Source organism: Palaemon carinicauda, chromosome 7 (genome assembly GCF_036898095.1).
Source record: "Palaemon carinicauda isolate YSFRI2023 chromosome 7, ASM3689809v2, whole genome shotgun sequence".
Lineage (NCBI taxonomy): Eukaryota > Metazoa > Arthropoda > Malacostraca > Decapoda > Palaemonidae > Palaemon > Palaemon carinicauda.
The window spans coordinates 175,419,745-175,427,244 of NC_090731.1; positions in this window are offsets into that span (position 1 = coordinate 175,419,745).

Consider the following 7,500-nt stretch of genomic DNA (forward strand, 5'->3'; position numbering starts at 1 on the left):
TACTTCCAAGTTACTACCCTAGATGGAAAAGCAGGATGCCATAAGCCCAAGGGATCCAACTGGGAAAAAAAACCCAGTGAGGAATGGAAATAAAGAATTGGTAAACTACAAGAGAAGTAATGAACAATTAAAATAAAACATTTTAAGAACAGTAACAGCATTAAAAACAAAATATTTCATACATAAACTCTAAAAAGACTTATGTCAGCCTGCTCAACATAAAAACATTTTCTGCAAATTTGAACCTTTTGAAGTTCTGATTCAACTGATATGGTAGACAACGAAACTTAACTGGTTATAGCATAGTTTTCAGCATAAAAAACGATAATAATAAAGTCGTGTAACTATTATGTATTCTGATTTAAACTTGTTTGCTGTTGCAAGTTAATTCTATTTGCTTGGACAGTGATTGTGATCCCTTGCTTACACTATTATTATTATTATTGTTATTTTTTTATTATTATTATTTTTATTATTATTATTATTATCATTATTATTATTATTATTATAATTATTATTATTATTTGATAAGCTACAACCCTAGTTGGAAAAGCAGGATGCTAAAAGGCCAGGGGCTCCAACAGGGAAAAATAGCCCAATGAGGAAAGGAAATAGTAAAATAAACGATATAAGAAGTAATGAAAAATTAAAATAGAATATTTTAAAAACATTTAACAACATTAAAACAGATATTTGATATATAAACTATAAAAGGACTTGTGTAATCCTGTTCGACATAAAAACATTTGCAGCAAGTTTGAACTTTTGAAATTCTACTGATTCAACTACCCGATCAGGAAGATCATTCCACAACTTGGTCACAGCTGGAATGAAACTTCTAGAATACTGTGTAGTATTGAACCTCATGGTGGACAAGGCCTGGCTATTAGAATTAACTGCATACCTAGTATTACGAACAGGATGGAACTTTCCGGGAAGATCTGAATGTAAAGGATGGTCAGAATTATAAAAAAATTTATGCAACAGGCATAATGAACTAATTGAACGACGGTTTCAGAGGTTAATATCTAGATTAATATCCGGAGAATCAAAATAAAAATCTCTACTTCGCAGTAAGTTTCAAGAATTCAAACCCAATTTTTTTATCTCGTCACTTTCAACTTTTTTCCCATTTGGTATTTTAAAAGGTCGTAGTTATAAAAAGCTTCCAAATCAAACTATGATTTCTTTACATAATGTTCCTATTGGCGGCAAACATCCACACTGTTTAAAAATATCCGTAATTTTAATAGGAAATTCTTCGTAAATATATACTGTTCTCACCCGTATTTCAGTAAAATACAGGCGACCGTAATTTTACCATACATTTTTGTTATATATTCCTGGTTGGTGAGCGTAATATCACTCTTTTTACATCAATATATCAGTTTTTAAAAAGGTAAAAATCCTGGAATAAATGTTACAGGACATTTATTTTTTTTTTTTTTTTTAAATACCATACCTTTTTGTAATATATTACTGGTTGGTGAGCGTAATATCACTCTTTTACATCAATATATCAGTTTTTAAAAAGGTAAAAATCCTGGAATAAATGTTACAGGACATTTATTTTTTTTTTTTTTTTAAATACCATACCTTTTTGTAATATATTACTGGTTGGTGAGCGTAATATCACTCTTTTACATCAATATATCAGTTTTTAAAAAGGTAAAAATCCTGGAATAAATGTTGCAGGACATTTAACTTTTTTTTTTAAATGCAAATTTTTAACATTGTAGTCAAATGTTTGAAGAAATAGTAGACGTTTTTGGAACGCCCTAAGAAGTACGCTTAAGGTTATTATCCCATCAGTGGCTTCAGCTGATTCTCAAGGTTTTCTCGTTTTCGCTTGTTTACTTCCTAGGTGAGTTTCTTGTTGGTTTAAAATCACACTTTGTGTGATTCATCACCTTGAGTATTTTTTTTTTTTTTTTTTTTTTTTTTTTTTTTTTTTTTTTGCGTTACTTCGAAACTGGGCAAATCCTTTCGTACTGTTTCGACCTTGATAGGTACTAAATCTACTACTATTATTTTTATTACTGGCTAAGCTACAACCTCGGTCCAACAGGGAAAATAGCCCTGTGATGAAAGGAAAGACAACAATACTGTGCCTAAGTATATCCAGAAGCAAGAGAACCCTAAAGTAAAAGACATTGGAAGGCCATGGTTCAGAAGCTATGGCACTGCCCAAGACTAGAGAGCAATGGTTTGATTTTTGGAAACAGAATAGTGTGCCTGAATGTACCCTCAAGCAAGAGAACTCTAAAACAAAAGACATTGGAAGGCCATGGTACAGAAGCTATGGCACTACCCAAGACTAGAGAGCAATGGTTTAATTTTTGGAAACAGAATAGTGTGCCTGAGTGTACCCTCAAGCAAGAGAACTCTAAAACAAAAGACATTGGAAGGCCATGGTACAGAGGCTGACACTACCCAAGACTAGAGAGCAATGGTTTAATTTTTGGAAACAGAATAGTGTGCCTGAGTGTACCCTCAAGCAAGAGAACTCTAAAACAAAAGACATTGGAAGGCCATGGTACAGAGGCTGACACTACCCAAGACTATTATTATTATTATTATTATTATTATTATTATTATTATTATTATTTGCTAAGCTACAACCCTAGCTGGAAAACTAGGATGCTATAAACTCAGTGCCCTCAACAGAGAAAATAGCCCACTGACGAAAGAAACAAGGAAAAATAAACTATTTTAAGAACAGTAACATTAAACTAAATATTTCCTATATAAACTAAAAACTTAACAAAACAAGAGGAAGGGAAATTATATAGAATAGTGTGCCCGAGTGTACCCTCAAGCAAGAGAACTAAAAATAATGACAGTGGAAGACCCGGGTATAGAGGATATGTCACTACCCAAGACTAGAGAACAATGGTTTGATTTTGGAGTGCCCTTCTCCTAGAAGAGCTGCTAACTTTAGCTAAAGAGTCTCTTCAAGAAAGCAATATCATCTGTCAGAAACAAGTTTCAATATGTATTAAATATATTTTCATTGCGTTTTGGATGTCATGCCTTAACGGTCTTCAATAATATCCGAACAATGGTAATTTTTTTTTCTCCATCAGAAGAATTATTTGAATAGAATAGAAAATATTGTCTCCATAAACTTCGAAGATCAAGGCAGATAGTCGCTTCTAAATTCTGATTATTTTCTCTATACGATACCTGTTATGACTCCAGAAGTTTTGTTACTTGTATAGCACTTATTCAAGAAAGCTTGTTAGTATTAATAGATGTCAGTTGAATTATGGATGTAATAAACTATTTATTATTATTATTATTATTATTATTATTATTATTATTAGCTAAGCTACAACCCCAGTTGGAAAAGCAAGATGCTATAAGCCCAGGGGCCCCAACAGGGAAAATAGCCCAGTAAGAAAAGTAAACAAGGAAAAATTAAATATTTCCTATGAAATTGGATAGAATAGTGTTCCCGAGTGTACCCTCAAGCAAGAGAACTCTAACCCGAGACAGTGGAAGACCATGGTACAGAGGCTATGATGAACACAGTGTTAATACATTCTTGAAATCCATGAGACTATAGTAAAGAACCCATTTATGAAATATGAATATGATATTGATAGATTTAGTATTGAAATTAAAATTTCAAGATGGAGACAACTGGCAAAATCTAACCGAAGCCCTTTGCGTCAATAGGTGTACGAGGAGATGATTATTATTATTATTATTATTATTATTATTATTATTATTATTATTATTATTATTATTATTATTATTACTTGCTAAGCTATAACCCTAGTTGGAAAAGCAGTATGCTATAAGCCCAGAGGCTCCAACAGGGAAAATAGCCCAGTGAGGAAAGGAAACTAGGAAAAATAAAATTCTTAAGAAGAGTAACAACATATAAACTATAAAAACGTGAACAAAACAATAGGAAGAGAATCAAGACAGAACAGCGTGCCCGAGTGTACCCTCAAGCAAGAGAACTCTAACCCAAGGAAGTTGAAGACCATGGTACAGAGGCTATGACACTATCCAAGACTAGAGAACAATGGTTTGATTTTGGAGCATCCTTCTCCTAGAAGAGGTGCTTACCATAGCGGTTTCTACCCTTAAGAAGAGGAAAGTGGCCACTGAACAATTAGAGTGCAGTAACCCCTTGGATGAAGAAGAATTGTTGATGATGATGATTGATAGATTAACAGAACTGGTCCGTCCATAGAAGTATGGAAATATATTAATAATTTTGCTGGTAGATTTTATGAATAAAATGTGATATTCATTGAATTCGGATTTCGTTTTGGGAATTAGGGAAAATACACTGATTTTATTATTACAAATAAAACTATTGACAGTTTTTTCGATCTCCAAGGAGTCGTGAGTCATCAGATCAATGAATATATCCCATTTCAAGTTTTCTGGAAGATCTTTGAAATGTAGAGGGAGGAGTGACGTACTTCAATTTATTGACAAGGGAATGGGTCGTCCATATTTTTCCATTAGCGATCGGGAAAACTGAATAATGTTTAACTGAAATAAGTTTTTCTTACTCGATATCTTTAATAATATGGCAGATATTGCCAAACTTAGCCGTTCATAGTAACAATTTCTTACCCGAAGCTGATTAAAATCTCAGAAATTGCCAAATTTAGCTGTTCATAGTAACAAAAAAGCATTAATAACGATTTGAAGTCTTTTGTTACTTTTCCTAAATCATTCACATCAATCTTATAAACGGAAATCATTCTAGTTCAATTACTTATAAAGTATAAGTTATAGTTAATTTAACATATAGAGGCTACTATGGAGCTAGCATCTTATTGGTTAATTTAATGAATCTTTTAGAATACGAGATAAACCGAGAGTGAGTAATGCACACTTATAGTCTCTTGTCTATTCATCTCAGCTGCGACCCATGATAGTTGCCTTATATAAAGGTACCTGATTCACTTCTTTAGTTAATAGTACCATGATATTATTGTTCGATAATAGAACTTTGGTTGTACAGTTTGTGAACAAAGTGCTTTATCCGAGACCTACATGAAAAAATGTGTAGGTCTTGGTTCTACCTCTTATTATTATCATTATTATTATTTGTTTATTATTATTATTATTATTATTATTATTATTATTATTATTATTGTCCCTCCTTAGAGAGAAAGATCTATTGACACATTATTATTTATTATTATTATTATTATTATTATTATTATTATTCCCCATTAGAGAGAAAGATCCACTGACACTTATCATTATTATTATCATCATTATCATTATTATTATAATTATTATCATCATCATCATCATCATCCCCCCCTCTTTAAAGTATCCTTTAACACTTGTCACTAACACACATCATTCCCCCTTCATTCTGTCTTCATTGTCCAATGTTATTTTTTCATATGTTCCGCCAGTTTGACACACAAACCTTGAAGCTAATACTTTAATAAGATGATTTGCCTCCTAACTTTCCAATAATAAACTCCGACGGTTGAAGAGAATTAAAGTCCCCTTTTATCATGAAGCTGGTGGTTTATAGTATCAATTTTTTTTTTCATTGTTATCTTTTATTATACTTTTTTTGACAGGAAGATTTTTTTTTTTTTTTTTTTTTTTTTTTTTTTTTTTTTTTTTTTTTTTTTTTTTTTTTTTTTTTGACAGGCAGAACCCGCATTGTCATATTTCAGACAAGCAGGTCTGGCTGCATCTCCTCCCCCACCCCCTTACCCTGATTATACCCCACGTGTTATACCCCTCAGATACCCACACTGCTTCTTCGTCTGCCTGTTCTCCCCCCCCCCTCCCCCCCCCCAGTTATCTGATATCTGATAGCTCGTTGTTCTTGACAATTTATTTTCATGCCTCTTACTTTAGGTAACTTGGCATAAGGCAATTTACGCATTGCGTGACCTTTCGACTTGTCTGGTTCATGGGGGTTGGAGTTTGGAGTTGTTTGAAGTATAAAGAAGATCCTGTTATTCGTAGAAATAAATTGCGTATCTTACGGCGTATGTGGGCACTTCCTAACCCTGGTTTGTTTACAAACTTTTTTTTTATGCTTTCTAATTTTGTTGGTTCTGTGGGTAAATGTTTTTTTTATAAGGAAATGACTCTTGTTCTGTATTATTTTTATTGCTTTAGTTGAGCTCTTCTTCGTTGGAGAATATGTGTGTGTTTGTATGAATTTGTGCATATATAATATATATGTGTATATGTTTATATATATTTATATACATATGTATATATATAATGTGTATATATATATATATAATTATATATACAGTATGTATACAGTATGTGTATATATATATATATATATATATACATATATACATACATATATATATATATATATATATATATATATATATATATATATATATATAGAGAGAGAGAGAGAGAGAGAGAGAGAGAGAGAGAGAGAGAGAGAGACTTGCTCTTTATTATATAGGGGAGATGTCCAACCCCTCTCTCTCTCTCTCTTGAGAGAGAGAGAGAGAGAGAGAGAGAGAGAGAGAGAGAGAGAGAGAGGGGTTGGACATCTCCCCTATATAATAAAGAGCAAGTCTCTCTCTCTCTCTCTCTCTCTCTCTCTCTCTCTCTCTCTCTCTCTCTCCATACTTGAATTATTAAAATATTTCCGAATCATAAGGAAATCCTTCCCCTATTTTTAATAAACGATATAAAGTCAAATGACTACATATTTAACATAACTGCCCTCAGCATCTCATCCCCCTATTGTGAAATATTTCATCTCTTTTATACGGGAATATAAATGAGGGTGGGGGCGGGGGGCGGGGTTGGACGGGCGGGGGAGGAGGGGGGGCGTTCGCTACAGAGCCAAATCTCTTCTCGGAAAAGGGGGAACAGGAGGGATACATGAGCCCCAAGTTCTTTAAGAATTGCTTCACCCCCCTTTTTTCACCCCTTTTTTTTTTTTTTTTTTTTTTTTTTACTAGTGTATGCGACCCGTCGAAAATGCAGTGTGAATAGTTAGGTTGTTATGCGCATTCACGTATTGCATACACTTCTCACCTGGGTGTGACTACTCTTCCTCCCCTATCCGAGGGATGGGGGAGAGATGTGCGTGACTGAAATTTGTAATTTGTGTGTATATATATATATATATATTATAGTATATATATATATATATATATATATATATATATATATATATATATATATATATATGTATTAAAATACACACACACACACATATTATATATATATATATATATATATAATGTGTGTGTATATATATATGTATATATAAAATCAGAGTATATTTTCATATACATATATGTATATATACTCGTAAATATATACATGAATATATTACATGTATGTATTTATGTATATATTTACATATATACATATATATATACATAAATATACACACAGTATATACATAGCCAGACACTTGTTTTTATTATTATAGAACAGAAATGTACATACCGGTAGTTGGTTGTTTATATTAGGTTTTTTAATTTCATTTAGATACTTTATAAACCATCA